This window comes from Triturus cristatus, chromosome 2_1 (genome assembly GCF_964204655.1).
Source record: "Triturus cristatus chromosome 2_1, aTriCri1.1, whole genome shotgun sequence".
NCBI lineage: Eukaryota > Metazoa > Chordata > Amphibia > Caudata > Salamandridae > Triturus > Triturus cristatus.
The window spans coordinates 762932855-762951414 of NC_140581.1; the positions used below are offsets into that span (position 1 = coordinate 762932855).

Sequence of the window (18560 nt, forward strand, 5' to 3'; positions counted from 1 at the left end):
CCCTTGTGGGGTGTTAGATATCGAGTCCCGGAAAGAGATTCCAACCTCGCACATTCTAAGGTATGGAGCAAGACTAGAACTTAGAGAAACTTTTGGCAACTCTTGGCAAAACTATAGCTATAGCTACCTATACTTTAGACAACAGCACCTACTTCTTACCTCATACTACACTTAGGTTAGGTAAGCTGGGGTAGAACTATTTAGAAGCACTAGATGAGTATCACATTTTAGCTTGTGTTATTTATGTATGTATTTTAATGAATATATGTCATAGCTACAAACCATGCTATTGCAGTATTATTTGATTTTACTGCTAACTCTGTACATATTGTACTTCGCAGCCTGTCTTACGATTGTAGCAGTTCATATCTCTTGCACGAGAAATAAGACTGTTCAATAAACCCTTTTTATTGAAACGCCCGTCTCTCTATTTCTATGCAACTCTGTAGAAACGAAGCATGACTGAGTGAAACTGTTATCTATTGTTTCCACGGTTCTGAGATTGTTCCGACTCTAAGGGAAACAAAGTTGTCATGTTTATGTGGTTGTCAGAAACGAATCCCTTCTTGTTTATTCGAGACGTTTCTAGTGACCTCTGAGGTAGCTGGCACACACAAGTAATTAAGTTTAATGTACTCGATAGAGACATACTGACCTCAGTCCTATGTCAAATCTATAGTGTATAGTATTCCAATGTGCAGAGCCTATCAGGGATATAGGAACTACACTACAGTCCGACTATGCAGCCCAGGAGTATCTCGGAATCCAAGGTGAGAGTCAGAATGTCCTTGGAAGAGATCCTATTGTGCGTATGTTTTGTGTACCTGAGAGAAGTAGGAGTATTTGCTGGCCTGGGAGTGAAGTGTTCTCCAGATATCTTGAGGTCCCATATCCCTGAGCCCCCAGTGTCCCTCCCTCGTTAGGAACCAAGTGAAAATCTCCTTCAACCAGAACCCGTCGTTCTTGGGTGGACAAAACATCTGCAGGGGCTGATTGTAAAAATGCCTCCTGACCCTCGTTGTTGAGGGTGAGGTGAAACGCGAGGAGGCGGTCCTTCACCTCTGCAACTTTAGCGCCTATTTTCCCTTTAAAGGTATGCGAAATAAGGAGGGCCACCCCCGCTGTCTTAGTGCGTGCAGAGGAAAAGAATTGTTGCGGGAAGGTGCGAAAATGGAGCCTGTGGTAATCTTGTGGGAGGAGGTGTGTCTCTTGGAGTAGGCATATACTATACTCTCCAGATCTGACAAGTACCCTGTCCTGTGCTTAATTGGGCTATTAAGGCCTTTCACATTAAGGGTAATGACCATAAGGAGGTGGTCCTTTATTGTGCACCCAAAAGAAAACCAGAAGCTACTTCAAGAGTCGGTGTATGGCCCGGGGCTGACCTGTCTTCCCCAGGGGCTCGTGTCTGCTGTGTGCATGTTGTGATTGCTGTAAGCATGAGTGAGTGCCCAACCCAAACAAAAACCCCCTTGAAAGAACAGACATAAATGCAAGTAGGAACATGAATACTCAATTGATGTTCTAGGTGTCTGGTGCAGCAGTGTATTCCGTGTCCACTCTCCCCCGTCCCCAAGCCCCGCCACCCAACCACCAACAGTGCAGTTTGCAAAGTTACTTGCCCATCACCGTTAAGAGGGATCAGTTTTCGCCGGTGCCCCAGGAAGTGAATCCAAGGCTGCTTGCTGTCCCTTCGCGATAGTGTCCGGGTTCGGTCTGGTGATCCTTTTCCCCGGTCCGCAGGTTTGCCAGCGAGGGCGACCAGTTGGCGAGCATGATGGGGATGTAGAGCGTCTACTACCGGGTCAATGCCAAGCACCCAGCATTTTTCTTCCAGGGAGCAAAATTGAAAAAGCTTCCCATCTAAACAGAAAATCAAACAGAATGGATGCCCTGAGGAGTAGGGCCCCCCCACGTTCCAAAGGTGGGAAGTCGAGGCCTGAAGGTGCTTCTCTTTTGTAGTTGAAAGGCGATGGGGTGTTTCTCTCGGGCCTTGTGCAGCATGTCCTCCTTCAACTGGAAGTCGTGATGGCAGACCAATATCCGCAGGTGGAGCAGTCTCTGCCCGTGGGGGGCCGACTCTATGTGCACAACCCATCTTTATCTCCAGATTTGTGGGGCCGTCCAGGATGAAACGGAAAAGATCTGTAATGAAGCCCTTGAGATCTGTGCCTTCGACAATCCTCCTCTGATCCGGATATTGTTTAGACGGGATTGATTTTCAAGGTTCTCAGCGTGGGCCTGGAGGTCTAATTGCTGATCACGGAGCAGGAAGATTTCCTGCTGCAGCACCTAGACATCTTCCATGTGGCCACTACTCTGACCTTCCAATGTGGCAACTCGGTCCCGCAGGGAATCGATATCTCTCCTAAGTTCCCGAATGATGGTGCAGAGGTCCTTCTTGACCTCTTGTAAATCCATTCTGAGGGCTGTGAACAAGGACTCAAGGAAAGAGTGGGTCACCGGCTCTTCCGATCCCTCTTCATCCTGTGTGTGCTGTGCCGCCGGTGCTGAGGGTCGTTCTCCAAAGGCACTCTCTGCCTGACTAGAAAGCATTTCTTTCAACTTGTAATCTTTTTTGGATCTGTCTGTGGACATCCTGGGTGGTCTGCTGAAGTGTCCCTCAAGGCCGTGGCACGTGTAGACTTCAAGAAGCTCTGGCGACAGGCATTTCCACGTTTTGCGGGGGTACAAGGTGTCAAGAAGTCCCCCCTCTTATATGGGGGTGTTAATGCACGTTGGGGCTGAGTAGGTAAGAGACCCGGACCCCACCAGGGCACAAGCTCCTCTCCCAGTCTCCACCTCGTGTCTCAAGCTCCCCTCTCGGCGGGGTCCTACCCACGCAGGCCTAGGCCGATCAAGGTGGGGGACCGAGTCAATGGTAGTGCTTGTCGTTTTTCTTAGGAGGCATTTGTGTTGTTTGCTGAGGGTGGGGGTATTCAATCTCCCCACACCTCCCCTACTCAATGCAGCTAGGCCTCTGGGACCTCAACTGTAGGTCCCGGGGAGTTCAGCCCACCGTTGCCCATTAGTCTCCAAGATATGTGACAAGCAAGTGCAGAGCCCAGTTGCAATTAGGTCCAGGTGCTCCAAAATCTGATCTACCAAATAGCCTGGCCCAGGCCGCCCCTATCGTCCGCAGTCCATGTGGCAGTGCTGCAGAGCTCCTCTCTGTGCTTTCCAGGCTCACCTCATGTATCTGTGTGTGGTCCATCCACTCCAGACCCAGCTCAGGGGCCCAACTGCCAATCGCAGTTCCAGCGGAGAGGCACTCGGCAAATCCACAGCTCCACCTTGGTGATCTACTCAGCAGGCCCGCTCAGTGTACATAGACCTGAGTCCGTGCCAGATTCGACCTCCTGCTGTCGCCGCTCTCTGGGACCTCTCCAGGCCAGGACACCTCCTTGCTCGGTCTCACGGCCCCTCTAGGGCTCTCAGACCGCGCCGCTACAGGGTCAGGCCAATGTTGTGCTTCGGGCTCTGAGCTGCACCACCAGGCAAATTTCCAGTGGTCACGGGTGAGCATGGCCACAGCGTACCATGCTCTTTGGGCTGGGCCTTTCCCACGGCACTGGTTCACTGTGCCGCAACCAGCAGGGCTGCCCCCGCACCCGTCCAAGCATTGTACGCGGACCGTGGCTTGGCCGTTTCGGTTCCCAATCCCCTTTGACTGCGAGGAAGCGTTGACAGGGCAATATTGCAAAGAATAGCAGTGAAAGTCGGTGGCTGCACCAGATAGACGGGAAAGGACATTTCACTCAGTCGCCATCTTGGCCACGCCCCTCCATTCTCATGTTTAAGTGGAAGTGAATGTTCCTGCTCCTGGGTTTGCACTGTCTTTCCTCTGTTTGTGGTATGTTTTGTATGTAGCGGATGGAGGCTTAATACCACAGTGAATATGTGCCCACAAAAAGATGTGTGGGATGGTGGTCAGTATGGATCAATGTATGACATGTCCTTCATTGCTCCACTAGAACCATGGCTGGTAGATAGAAGATAATGATATAGAATATATATGAATAAACCATTATCAAAAGCGACATCAGGTCCACTTGTTCATTAAAAAACAGGCAATGGACAAATCATTCCTCCTGGAAACCCACTTGAACTCTTTAAACACAAGAAATTGAGGGATGATTTTATATTCCACCAAATCTAGGAGAGTTGCTGTTTGGACTAATAATGGTGTCCCTTTCGAATAATTCATCAGTAGTTCAGTATCTGGATGGTATATGTGTGTTTGTAAGCGGCACTTTGAATGTAAGGGAGACGTATATGCCTAATTTATTAGACATTACATTTTCACTAAAATTGATGCCATTGGTTTCCAATGGATAGATATCCCGATGATCTGGAAGGTGACTTCAATACAGTGATATCTTGTGAATTAGATGGATCTCCTCATAAGACAGGCCCTGTCTCCTCCTCACTAAACAAATAAAACTATCATGCATTTTTACATGCTACTTATATATATCTTGGTTGGAGGACCAATATCATGAGTATTTTATCGAAGCAACCTCTTTTTGCATTCTAGTACTATATTTCCTGGCAGACCATGAACTCTTAGGTAACTTGGAGATGTATCTGCCAGCCTAGATATCTAGGCATAACTTCTATATTGGCCCACTGCATCTTTGCTAGGCAGTGGCAATAAAATGTTGCTGCATCCACGACCTTTTTCAATGCGGACCTAGGGTTCTCTTTGCCAGGTACACTTACTTCCTTTGTACTTGTTTGTAAGACATTGGCAATACAAAGACGTTTTTCTGAAAGTTGAGTTGTAAGATGGAAACAAACTGAACTATTTGAATATGTAATATGAACATACTTAAAGATTATAGGATTTTCATATTTTACTTCAGGCTTATCCTGTGATGGAACAGGATTCTTAAGTCAACACTTTGTTGCTTATGCTTTGTATATATATCAGTAGCATAACATTTTAAAGTTATAGTTTGTTTACATAGGTTGCTCAGATAGGAATTGCAGAATTTTGACTGCTAATTTTCTTGTGATGACGCAAGAGTCAAGTAGGAACAATAACTCATCTTTCCCAGAGAGTGCATAGTGACGAAACTTGACATAGTCATTATACTCACAGACAGAAGTGTCAGTGAACGTGTTTAAATCAATTAAAATTAGATGATAATGCTAGTAGGGGCTTTGTGGCATCATGCAGCACTAGGTGGGATGCGTAATGGGGCTAGAAGGGTCCTGCAGCCAGATGGACAAAGCTGTTTAACGGTCACAAACCCTGTAATTCACTAAATCACTGGATTTGCAAATGTTAAATGACTTTTTGAAATTTACTAACCTGTTTTGTGAATCTCTAACAGGTTACTGAATAACACTATGGGTTTTCAGAGGGCACACCAAATTGCTACTTGGAAGGGGCAAGTTTAGGGTGTCCCTTCCAAGTAGTGATTTGTCGTGGCATGTATCGATATTTTGTGGCCAAAATTTGCTTCTGATGTTATATTTCAAACAGTACTGCAAAAGCCAGGATGCAAAAAAAGGAGCTTGGACTGTATGGGCTACTTACAAATTGTGAGAAGTTGGCCTGATGTATGATGTCACTAGTTATAGTGTACACCTTATATCAGTCCAAATACCCTTATGGTGATTGGTTGTAAAGTCAACCTTATAGACCAGCTATCCTAGTGGTAGCATGGACAAGAGCAGTCTTAGGCTAAACTCTGAATGGCATGTGAAGCCAGCTGTGATACCATATATAATCCCTTGAATACCAAATGAAAGGACACCACAACAGATATATATATAAAATAAAGTGTATTTATTCTAGTCAAAACCCTCAGCACTCTTTATGAGATTAGAGGTAAGTACAACACAGTCTTATTTAAGCATACATTAAGTCACACAGGTAAGTAATACAGTTAGGCCCTAGGGGCCACGCAAACCATATACTAAGTAAGTGGTATAAGAACCACTGTCACGGAAATAGAATAGGCCTAGGCCTAGGGAATCGCTGGGGCTACACTACACTAGCGTTAGTTAGGAAGTGGGAGGCCCACGGGATTCGTGTGCAGAGTGGAAACACTCACGCGTAATGCGTAAAAGTCAATAGCAATAGTACAGTTTAGAAAACGGTAGATTTAGGACACTTCCGGAGTAGCTAGGAAGTTGAGACTTGAAAACTAGACACTAGGATAGTCACTATCCTGATGAGCACCGGAGTACCCAAGTTACCTAGCCCACAGGCTGCGGGTGCATAGGGGTGAAGATGCGTCGTTTTTGTCGTCGACTCCTATGGATGCCTGAAGAAAGATGCTGACAGGCAGTCAGTGAAGAGTGTCCGGTGGATCCCAAGGCTGGGATCAAGAAGAGAAGAAACCTGCAAGCAGAAGGGACAGAGTCAAGGTCACTAGCCAGTGACCACGTGGAACCAGGAAGGAACCAGGCAATGTCGTGAAGATTGCAGGTGAAGGTGAAGCTTGTCGCTGCAGCCAGGAGGACCAGGAAGCGTCGAGGACGACCAGGACCAGGAGGCGAGCTGTCCCACGAAGGCTCTTGCTGTCGGCGGCGTCGAAGTTGGACTAGGACTCACCAAGCCTTGGCAAGCGGAACCCACGAAGAACGGAGGACTTGCTTCTGGTGCAGACCAGGAAGGTCTGGGGTGCTTCTTCTTTGCAGAGAAGCGGGAGCCAGTCTGGAGGAGCCAAACCAGCGCAGAAGATTTCAGGGTGCGTCGTCACAAAGGCCACTAGCCAGCGGGCAAGCAACCGGACAGACGCGGCAAGCAGGAAAATGCAGAAGGGCCCCACGCAGGACTCATGGAGTGTGGGGGGCTGATCTTCGGTGCAGATGGTGCTTGGGGTTGGGGCTTCTCAATCCCCGGTGCACAACTTCGAGGGTACCTCAGAAGCTGCGCTTTAAGTTACTAGCCACTTTTTCCAGGTAGCCGGTCCCACGTCGCTCGTCGCCTCCACGGATCTCAGCTCGGCTGTAGATGTGGATCAGGGTCGGAGAAGTCTGGAAGTCAAGGCTCTGGTCGGGCTCTGCAGTCGGTTCCTCGTAGAACGTGAGCAAAGCAAAGGGTAGTCTCTTGATGGTGCCTGTTTGCACAGGGTAGCCACTCCTTGGCTACAAGGGAGATTCTTCAGTCTTCTTCTTTCGTCGAATGTCGAAGGTCCAGAGTTTCTGTTCAGTTTTGCAGGTTCAGGATAATCTAAAGTCTTGAGGCCCAACTCCCACTCTTATACTAATCTGGGGGGCTGGGATACCTGCTAGGTCACGCCTTATGGGTGGGACCTGGGAGGGGGTGGTTACACCCACTTCCCTTTGTCCAGTTTCGCGCCAGAGCTGGGGCTGGAGTGCCCCAGCGCCCGTTTGAACTGGACTATGCAAGGAACACCTTGTGTGCCCCAGGCATGTCTCATTCCTTTCAGCCCACCCTGCCCCAATACACTAAAGGCTGTCTGGGGAGGTGCTAGCACCTCCCCAAGCAGGAAACCTATTGTCCAGGCCTCCCTGGCTGGGATCACTCCCAGCTGCAGGAGGTCAGACTTGTGTCGTGGCAGCAGCATCCATTTTGTGATGCTGAGGCTTTGGTCAGAGGCTAACAGTTGAAGTATGATTTTAACATGTCTTTCCCTCTAGAAGGGGGGAATAATATTCTCATGTCCAGAAATGGCATGGGGGTATTATTCCACAGTGTTAGACACCTTACACGACATGTTTCGATAAAGCCAAACCATAGTTACCATAACCGTCTAAGATTATAAGGCACTTTAAGAGTATATGGTAGGCTATATCATAGAACAGCTATAAGGACAAGGTTCCGAAAGCTGCAGACAGGCTCAGCTCATGCTAGAGCACCATCTCACATGTTACCAAGCACTCTGCCTCCAGGATTGTCAAGGCCTGCCATAGGAGTGACTGATAGGTACACATGTGTCTATATGTAAGTTAGGTATAGGAATACTACACCTAAGCAAGGGGTGATTACACGACCTTGCCCCAGCTGAGTGATCAGCCAGTTGTGTCAAAATGGAAGGCCAGGCCAGGGGTGGCATAATACATGCTGCAGCCCCTGGTAGGCCTAGGGTACACCTATGCCCTGGGTACCTAGGGTACACTGTACAGGGGCCAATAAGGTGATCCTATCCAAATGGGTTATGCACCTAAAGTACATAGTATTAATTTAGAGAGAGAACAGCAGGGCTGTGGGTCTGATTAGCAGGCCCACAGCCACATCTAAGTCGAAAACCAGTAAAGCAAAAGCAAAAAGTGGGGGTGAACATAGAAAGCAGACCCTACTCTCCTACACAACCCCCCCCCCAAACTTAGGGACATTAAACTAACCTTGACCAGTTGAGTCTTCATGTTCTAAGTGGAAATATCTGGAGAGTCCATCTGCATTGGCATGGTCAGTCCCAGGTCTATGTTCCACTGTGAAGTCCATCCCCTGTAGGGAAATGGACCACCTAAGAAGTTTGGGATTTTCACCCTTCATCTGATTTAGCCACAAGAGGGGCTTATGGTCTGTCTGAATCTTGAAGTGAGTGCCAAACAAGTATGGCCTCAGCTTCTTCAGGGCCCAAACCACAGCAAAGGCCTCCCTCTCAATAGCTGACCAACGTTTCTCTCTAGGGGTCAGCCTTCTGCTTATAAAAGCAATGGGCTGGTCTTGACCATCTACATTCAGTTGTGAAAGAACAGCTCCCACACCTAACTCAGAAGCATCTGTCTGGACAATGAACTCTTTGGAGTAGTCTGGACTTTTCAGAATAGGTGCACTGCACATGGCCTGCTTCAGGTCATCAAATGCTTTTTGACAGCTTACTGTCCACTGAACTTTCTTTGGCATCTTCTTGGAGGTCAAGTCATTAAGTGGTGTCACTATGGACCCATAGTTCTTAACAAACTTTCTGTAGTACCCAGTCAGGCCCAAGAAAGCTCTGACCTGAGTCTGGGTAGTTGGAGGAGCCCAGTCCTTTATGGTCTGGATCTTGCTCTCCAGTGGTTGAACCTGACCCCCACCAACTAGGTGGCCCAGGTATACAACCTTGCTCTGCCCTATCTGGCACTTAGTGGCCTTGATAGTGAGGCCTGCCTTTTGCAGGGCCTCTAAAACATTCCTCAGGTGGACCAGGTGATCCTCCCAGGTGGAGCTAAAGACAGCAATATCATCAAGATAAGCTGCACAATAATCATCCAACCCAGTAAGGACTTGATTCACCAACCTTTGGAAAGTGGCAGGTGCATTCTTCAAACCAAAGGGCATTACCACAAATTGATAATGTCCTCCTGGGGTCGAGAAAGCAGTTTTGGCCTTTGCACTCTCAGCTAGTCTGATTTGCCAGTAGCCTGCTGTTAGGTCAAATGTGCTCAAAAACTTAGCAGCTGCCAGTCTGTCAATGAGCTCATCTGCCCTAGGTATTGGGTGGGCATCTGTCCTAGTGACAGCATTGAGACCTCTGTAATCCACGCAAAACCTCATCTCTCTCTTACCATCTTGGGTGTGAGGTTTTGGCACAAGAACTACAGGACTAGCCCAAGGGCTCTCTGAAGGTTCAATGACTCCCAGCTCCAACATCTTTTGTACCTCAACTTTTATGCAGTCCCTGACATGGTCAGGTTGCCTGTAGATTTTACTCTTCACAGGCAGACTGTCACCAGTGTCCACCTCATGGGTGCACCAGTTTGTCTGACTTGGGGTCAGAGAGAACATATGTCTGTAGGATTGCAGAACCTGTCTGCAGTCCTGTTGCTGATGGACAGTGAGGCTGTCAGAAAAGACCACACCATCAACTGAGCCATCATCAGGGTTCTGAGTCAACAGGTCTGGGAGAGGGTCACTCTCTTCCTCCTGCCCCTCATCTGTAGCCATGAGTAGCCCCATGTCTGCCCTGTCAACATATGCCTTCAATCTGTTGACATGAAGCACCCTGTGGGGGCTTCTGGGAGTCCCAAGGTCCACCAAGTAGGTGACTTCTCCCTTTTTCTCAACAATAGTGTGGGGTCCAGACCATTTGTCTTGGAGTGCTGCTGGGGCCACTGGCTCCAACACCCACACTTTCTGCCCTGGCTGGTAAACAGTCAGTACAGCCTTTTGGTCATGCCAAGCTTTTTGGAGTTCTTGGCTTGCCTCAAGGTTTTTAGAAGCCTTCTTCATATACTCTGCCATCCTGGAGCGGAGACCAAGTACATAATCCACTATGTCTAGTTTGGGTTGTCTGAGAGGTCTCTCCCATCCTTCCTTCACCAAACACAGGGGTCCTCTTACAGGATGCCCAAACAAAAGCTCAAAAGGGCTGTAGCCAACCCCCTTTTGTGGGACCTCTCTGTAAGCAAACAGAAGGCAGGGTAAAAGGATGTCCCATCTTCGCCTAAGCTTATCTGGTAATCCTTTTATCATTCCCTTTAGGGTCTTGTTGAATCTCTCAACAAGCCCATTGCACTGTGGGTGATAGGGTGTGGTGAACTTATAGTTAACACCACACTCCTTCCACATTGCAGTCAAGTATCCTGACATGAAGTTAGTACCTCTGTCAGAAATGACCTCCTTTGGAAAGCCCACTCTGGAGAATACTCCAAGCAGGGCCCTTGCCACAACAGGAGCTGTTGTGGTCCTCAGGGGAATTGCTTCTGGGTACCTGGTGGCATGGTCCACTATCACCAGTATGAATCTGTGCCCAGATGCTGTTTGTGGGTCCATTGGTCCTACAATATCTATGCCCACTCTTTCAAAGGGGACCCCCACCACAGGTAGTGGTATGAGGGGGGCCTTTGTGGTGCCACCTGATTTGCCACTGGCTTGGCAGGTGACACAGGAGCGACAAAACTCCTTAGTATCTTCTGACATATGGGGCCAGTGAAAGTGAGGGACAAGCCTGTCCCAAGTCTTGTTATGGCCTAAATGTCCTGCAAGGGGAATATCATGGGCCAAGGTTAGAAGGAAGCCTCTGAACTTCAGTGGTATGACCAACCTCCTGGATGCACCAGGCTTGGGGTCTCTAGCCTCTGAATACAGTAGCCCTTCATCCCAATACACTCTATGGGTACCTTGAGCATTCCCTGCAGCCTCAGCAGCAGCCAGCTGTCTGAGGGGTTCAAGAGAGGGGCAGTCTAATTGAGCCTGCCTCAGATCTGCCCTTGAAGGTCCCCCTGTCCCAAGAAACTCAACCTGATCAGGTTCAAGTTCTTCTAGGACAGTTCCTTCAGGGCTCTCAGAATCATCCTCCTGGGAGGGCTGATCCATCACCTGAGGCAGGGGGGAAGGCACAGCCTTAACCCTACTGCTCTTTCTCTTGGGTTGTGACTGGTCCATAGTTTCAGGATCCAGCACTTGTTCAGGGGTGCACTTTTTGGCCTGTGACCTGGTCACAGCAAGGACATGTGCATCTATCCCCAGCATTTCTGCATGGGTCCTATACTCCACTTCAGACCAAACTGAAGTTTCAAGATCATTGCCCAGTAAACACTCTACAGGAAGGTCTGAACTAACAACAACTTTCTTGAGGCCAGTTACCCCTCCCCAGGAGAAGTTAACAATAGCCACACTATGGGAGGTAGTGGCATTGCTAGCGTTGGTCACTAGGTAATTCTCACCTAGTATGATCTGTCCAGGGTCCACAAAAGCAGGTGTCATCATTGTGACACTAGCTCCAGTGTCCCTGTAGGCCTGAGCCATTCTTTGGTTGATAAAAGGTGTCTGTCTGTACTTGCCCAGGTTACTGGGGCCTACAGTAGAGGACAAAGCTAAGTCCCCATCACAGATCAGAACAGCCTGAGTAGGTACTCTGACTAGGCCAGAATCCTCCTCAGTTCCCAGGGTTAACCCTACTACACCCTTTTGCTGGGAACCACCACTTACAGCTGAACTAGGGGGTACAGTTGCCTTAGGGGCAATGGTGGCTGGGGGCTTATCCATTTTGGTGCACTCACTAAACCAATGTGAGTTGGACTTACAATAGTTGCACCATGGTTTCTTTTGGCCATCTTTCTTTTTATCCTTTTTGGGACCACCCTCCCCCTGAGCCTTTTGGGGGCCTGGTGAAGACTTCTGGTCTTTTTGTTTCTGCTCATTACCCTTCTGGTCTGCCTTTTTCTGATCACCGCCCTGGTTCTGGTTTTTCTGCTTAACTCTAGTCCTGACCCATCTATCTGCCTTCTTTCCCAATTCTTGGGGAGAAGTCAGATCAGAATCAATCAGGTGTTGATGCAATAGCTGGTTTTGACAGTTGTTAAGTATTTGTTCTCTCATGATCAAATTATACAATCCTGTATAGTCCTTAACCTTACTTCCCATTAGCCAGCCTTCCAGAGCCTTAGTGGCACAATCTACAAAGTCAGTCCAGTCCTGAGTCTGTGTCTTCTGGGTATCCCTGAACAACAACCTGTATTGTTCAGTGGTTAGGCCAAACCCATCAATCAGAGCACTCTTCAGGACAGTGTAATTATCTGCATCCTCATCACTAACTGTGAGGAGCTTGTCTCTTCCTTTCTCAGAGAAGGAGAGCCACAAGATAGCTGCCCACTGACTTTGGGGTACCTGCTGTACTTTGCAAGCTCTCTCCAAAGCAGTTATCCATTTGTGGATGTCATCCCCACACTTGTAGGGAGGGACAATCTTGCTCAGGTTTCTATTATCATAGTGCCTGTCTCTATCTCTAGGAATGTTGCTGCCACCAGTGGGTTCTAACCCACTTAACTTTTGTTCTCTAGCCAGAGCAAGCTTCTCTTTGGCAAGGGCAAGTTCTTCCCTCTGAATCCTCAGATTAGCCTCCCTCATTCTGGCTGCATGCTCCTTTCTCTCAGGTGAAGTCATTCCCCTGTGAGAGGAAGCATTAGAGATGTTAGAGACATGGGAGTGGATGGATTCCCTTGAAGGGGATCTGTCCCTCCTGCTTCTCTGTGTAAGCCTACTTGGGGGTCTGTAAGGGGGGACCCCATGCAAACTCCCATGTAAGCTTAGGTTAGCCTGGCTAAGTCTTCCTACTTGGCCCTGGCTGTCTACCTCTTCATCTGAAGTCTCCTCTGACTCCTCTGTGGTGGGTAGACCCTCCTCTGTGCCTAGGGCACCTGCCTGAGATGCCTTAAGAATGTCATACTCCTCTAGGAGTTGTCTTAACTGAAGGAGGGTAGGGGTTGCACCCTGTTTTATTCCTCTGGAGGTACACAAGTGTCTCATCTCCTGGAATGTTAAGGTATCATATCTAGAGGGGGTCTTTTGCAGACCTGATCCTCCTGAGAGAGCATCCACTTGATCTCCTCTCAGAGACATGATCTAGTGAGGGTGTGGTGTGTGCACCTACCTACACTAGTTGTTTCTACTAAACCTCTCTAGTAGTTGTAGTCAGGGTGTGTTACTCCCTTCAACCTACAACTACTAAGTCCAGTAGGACTTAAGTATTATAATCTATGTTATATGTACCTAGACAATATCTGTGTGATCTTTCAATTTAGTATCTCAAGATTACAATGGTATTACAACAGCAAGCTCAGATCCCAACCGCTGCTCACCAATGTGAGAAGTTGGCCTGATGTATGATGTCACTAGTTATAGTGTACACCTTATATCAGTCCAAATACCCTTATGGTGATTGGTTGTAAAGTCAACCTTATAGACCAGCTATCCTAGTGGTAGCATGGACAAGAGCAGTCTTAGGCTAAACTCTGAATGGCATGTGAAGCCAGCTGTGATACCATATATAATCCCTTGAATACCAAATGAAAGGACACCACAACAGATATATATATAAAATAAAGTGTATTTATTCTAGTCAAAACCCTCAGCACTCTTTATGAGATTAGAGGTAAGTACAACACAGTCTTATTTAAGCATACATTAAGTCACACAGGTAAGTAATACAGTTAGGCCCTAGGGGCCACGCAAACCATATACTAAGTAAGTGGTATAAGAACCACTGTCACGGAAATAGAATAGGCCTAGGCCTAGGGAATCGCTGGGGCTACACTACACTAGCGTTAGTTAGGAAGTGGGAGGCCCACGGGATTCGTGTGCAGAGTGGAAACACTCACGCGTAATGCGTAAAAGTCAATAGCAATAGTACAGTTTAGAAAACGGTAGATTTAGGACACTTCCGGAGTAGCTAGGAAGTTGAGACTTGAAAACTAGACACTAGGATAGTCACTATCCTGATGAGCACCGGAGTACCCAAGTTACCTAGCCCACAGGCTGCGGGTGCATAGGGGTGAAGATGCGTCGTTTTCGTCGTCGACTCCTATGGATGCCTGAAGAAAGATGCTGACAGGCAGTCAGTGAAGAGTGTCCGGTGGATCCCAAGGCTGGGATCAAGAAGAGAAGAAACCTGCAAGCAGAAGGGACAGAGTCAAGGTCACTAGCCAGTGACCACGTGGAACCAGGAAGGAACCAGGCGATGTCGTGAAGATTGCAGGTGAAGGTGAAGCTTGTCGCTGCAGCCAGGAGGACCAGGAAGCGTCGAGGACGACCAGGACCAGGAGGCGAGCTGTCCCACGAAGGCTCTTGCTGTCGGCGGCGTCGAAGTTGGACTAGGACTCACCAAGCCTTGGCAAGCGGAACCCACGAAGAACGGAGGACTTGCTTCTGGTGCAGACCAGGAAGGTCTGGGGTGCTTCTTCTTTGCAGAGAAGCGGGAGCCAGTCTGGAGGAGCCAAACCAGCGCAGAAGATTTCAGGGTGCGTCGTCACAAAGGCCACTAGCCAGCGGGCAAGCAACCGGACAGACGCGGCAAGCAGGAAAATGCAGAAGGGCCCCACGCAGGACTCATGGTGTGTGGGGGGCTGATCTTCGGTGCAGATGGTGCTTGGGGTTGGGGCTTCTCAATCCCCGGTGCACAACTTCGAGGGTACCTCAGAAGCTGCGCTTTAAGTTACTAGCCACTTTTTCCAGGTAGCCGGTCCCACGTCGCTCGTCGCCTCCACGGATCTCAGCTCGGCTGTAGATGTGGATCAGGGTCGGAGAAGTCTGGAAGTCAAGGCTCTGGTCGGGCTCTGCAGTCGGTTCCTCGTAGAACGTGGGCAAAGCAAAGGGTAGTCTCTTGATGGTGCCTGTTTGCACAGGGTAGCCACTCCTTGGCTACAAGGGAGATTCTTCAGTCTTCTTCTTTCGTCGAATGTCGAAGGTCCAGAGTTTCTGTTCAGTTTTGCACGTTCAGGATAATCTAAAGTCTTGAGGCCCAACTCCCACTCTTATACTAATCTGGGGGGCTGGGATACCTGCTAGGTCACGCCTTATGGGTGGGACCTGGGAGGGGGTGGTTACACCCACTTCCCTTTGTCCAGTTTCGCGCCAGAGCTGGGGCTGGAGTGCCCCAGCGCCGGTTTGAACTGGACTATGCAAGGAACACCTTGTGTGCCCCAGGCATGTCTCATTCCTTTCAGCCCACCCTGCCCCAATACACTAAAGGCTGTCTGGGGAGGTGCTAGCACCTCCCCAAGCAGGAAACCTATTGTCCAGGCCTCCCTGGCTGGGATCACTCCCAGCTGCAGGAGGTCAGACTTGTGTCGTGGCAGCAGCATCCATTTTGTGATGCTGAGGCTTTGGTCAGAGGCTAACAGTTGAAGTATGATTTTAACATGTCTTTCCCTCTAGAAGGGGGGAATAATATTCTCATGTCCAGAAATGGCATGGGGGTATTATTCCACAATGTTAGACACCTTACACGACATGTTTCGATAAAGCCAAACCATAGTTACCATAACCGTCTAAGATTATAAGGCACTTTAAGAGTATATGGTAGGCTATATCATAGAACAGCTATAAGGACAAGGTTCCGAAAGCTGCAGACAGGCTCAGCTCATGCTAGAGCACCATCTCACATGTTACCAAGCACTCTGCCTCCAGGATTGTCAAGGCCTGCCATAGGAGTGACTGATAGGTACACATGTGTCTATATGTAAGTTAGGTATAGGAATACTACACCTAAGCAAGGGGTGATTACACGACCTTGCCCCAGCTGAGTGATCAGCCGGTTGTGTCAAAATGGAAGGCCAGGCCAGGGGTGGCATAATACATGCTGCAGCCCCTGGTAGGCCTAGGGTACACCTATGCCCTGGGTACCTAGGGTACACTGTACAGGGGCCAATAAGGTGATCCTATCCAAATGGGTTATGCACCTAAAGTACATAGTATTAATTTAGAGAGAGAACAGCAGGGCTGTGGGTCTGATTAGCAGGCCCACAGCCACATCTAAGTCGAAAACCAGTAAAGCAAAAGCAAAAAGTGGGGGTGAACATAGAAAGCAGACCCTACTCTCCTACACAAATGCAATTGGAATCCTCACAATATCTTTCCTGTTCTCCCTTTAAGTGGCTTGTGCTGCTTTTTTAGCTATGGCATCAACCACGACCTTCAAAAAATATATGTACACTATACTTATTTAAGGTGCTTTCAGCTAGTTTTCTTCATCCATTGGTCTGTTGTGTCATTTACATTTTGCTTCCGCCCACTACAGCAAATAGCATGAGGCAGGAGTGTCAGCCTTCTTCAGCCACTGGATAACTTTACTTTAAGTGACTGCATTTTGCTCTTTCACAAGTAGCACATCTGCACACATGCTAGTTCCGTTCTGTGCCAATGCTTTTGTTTGTTTAATTTATTACTTGGATGTTGCCTTTATGTTTAGAGTCTGAAGTGACAGCAGGATGCATTTTACCAGATGAGTACATGCCACATTCCACCCCTTATCTGTTCCTGTCTCATGCCAATGCTGTTGTAAATTCCTTTTAGAGTGCTTTTATCTGACTGCGGGCATTTCACAGCATAACAGAGAGTGTCTATTTGAGCTTGTTTTGTATTAAGTTATCGAAAGCTTCAATATTATACATGTGAATTCATAAGCAGACAATACTTCAGTGCATGTTTAGTCTGGACTTCGTTTCACCAATTGTTCTGTAACAAACGTTGCCCAGGAAGAAAACCAGCCTTAATCATCCTTAATTTGCAGCACTTGCGACACTTTTTTAAATTTCTTTCCTCTCTCCTGCCATAGTTTTCTTCTTTATTCTTACTTTGTTCTTGCTTTCTTTCATTCTTTCACTCCTCCTTTCCTTTCTTTTATTTCTTTATTTCCTCTTTCCTTTTTTTTTCCATTCCTGCTATCCTTTTTTCCTCCTTTCTTTCTCTCTTTCTTTCATTCCTTCTTTCCTTTTCTCTTTCATTCATTCGCTCATTCCTTCTTTCTTGATATACTTTTATCTTTCATTCATTCGTTTTTATTGCTTTCCCATTTTCTTTCATTCTTTAATTTCGTTCCTTTCTTCTTCCTTGCTTTCTTATTTCATTCATTCCTTCTTTCCCGTTTTCTTTCTCTCTTGCCTTCTTTCTTTGTTTCTTTCTTTGTTCCTAGTTTCTTTCTTGTTTTCATTCCTTCTTTGTTACTTAAGTTCCTTATTTCCTGCATTCATTCCTTCTTCCTTCCTTCCTTTCTGTTTTCTTTCTTTCTCTTCTTTCTTTTTTCTCTTTCTTTCTTTCTCTCGCTTTCTTTCTTTTTTCTTTCTTCCTTTCTTCCCTTTAATCTTTCTTTATCGCCTTCTTTCTTGCCGTCCCCCTTTCTTTCCTTCTTTTTTTCCTTCTTTCTTGCCTTCCTTCTTTCTTTCCTTCTGTTTTTCCTTCTTTCTTGCCTTCCTTCTTTCTTTGTTTCTTCCCTATTTTCTTTCCTTCCCTTTTGGTTTTCTATTTTCTTTACTTCTTTCTTTCTCAAAGGCTAGATGGTTGCAGCCAATGGCACAATGATTGCCTTTTTTAAGTCTGTGTTAGCCAAAAGCTTTTGATTTTACTAACATTTTGTGTATGACATAGTTACTTACAGGGGTTTTTAGCCACACTTCATCCATTTGTCTGTGGTTGTGTTATTCACATTTTTCTTCAACCTATATGAGCATGAATCAAGGAGCAACTCATCACCCAACTTCAACCATTAGCTGCCTTCACTATGAGTTATGGCATGCTGCCCTTTCTAATTGAGCACATTCATAAACCAAGTAGCACCCTTCAGTACCAGGGAGTACTTTGATAATGAGTGATTTTTATAGACTGAAAAACATGTTGGCCTTTAGTCAATGTTTATTTTTTTACATTAACAAATGGCCAATAGCTTCCAAAAGCCATGACCACAAAACACTAGAATTGCCAAAAGGCTGACGGGTGACATCAGACCTATTGGCTTTGCCAACGCTTTTTATTAATGTTGACACCCAGTAAGTGGAAATGCATGATGAGGGGCTGCTGCCCTCACAGGCCTGAATTCCTGTGTTTGCAGCCAATGATGGAAGGTCACAAAAAGTGTCTTGTAAAATTTATATCCAAGAGTCACAAGGTTTTGATATCTCCTGTGAATATACATTTTGTGATTTAACAAATTAGTGGATCAGCCACAATGCAAAATGAAGGTCATTTTGCAAACCAGTCGGTGTGCAAGTTGCACATCCTGGTTTGTGACCTACACCTAGTAAATGGGGCTCCTGATTCGAAACCTACAATGCAGTATGGTTACATGTCTGTACTTCATCTCTTTTTACGCTGTATCCACTTACCGTGGCAAGGTTTTGGTTTCAGTTGTTGTCAATATTATTATTATCACTCCAGGAAG

At 47.2% G+C, this 18560-nt stretch overlaps 1 protein-coding gene across 2 annotated transcripts in view; it reads left to right on the forward strand.

The window, feature by feature from the left end:
* The window catches only part of CCDC192 (coiled-coil domain containing 192), a 1307223-nt gene that overhangs the window by 187960 nt on the left and 1100703 nt on the right, over positions 1 to 18560 (forward strand). The gene's annotated exons all lie outside the window — the stretch shown is intronic.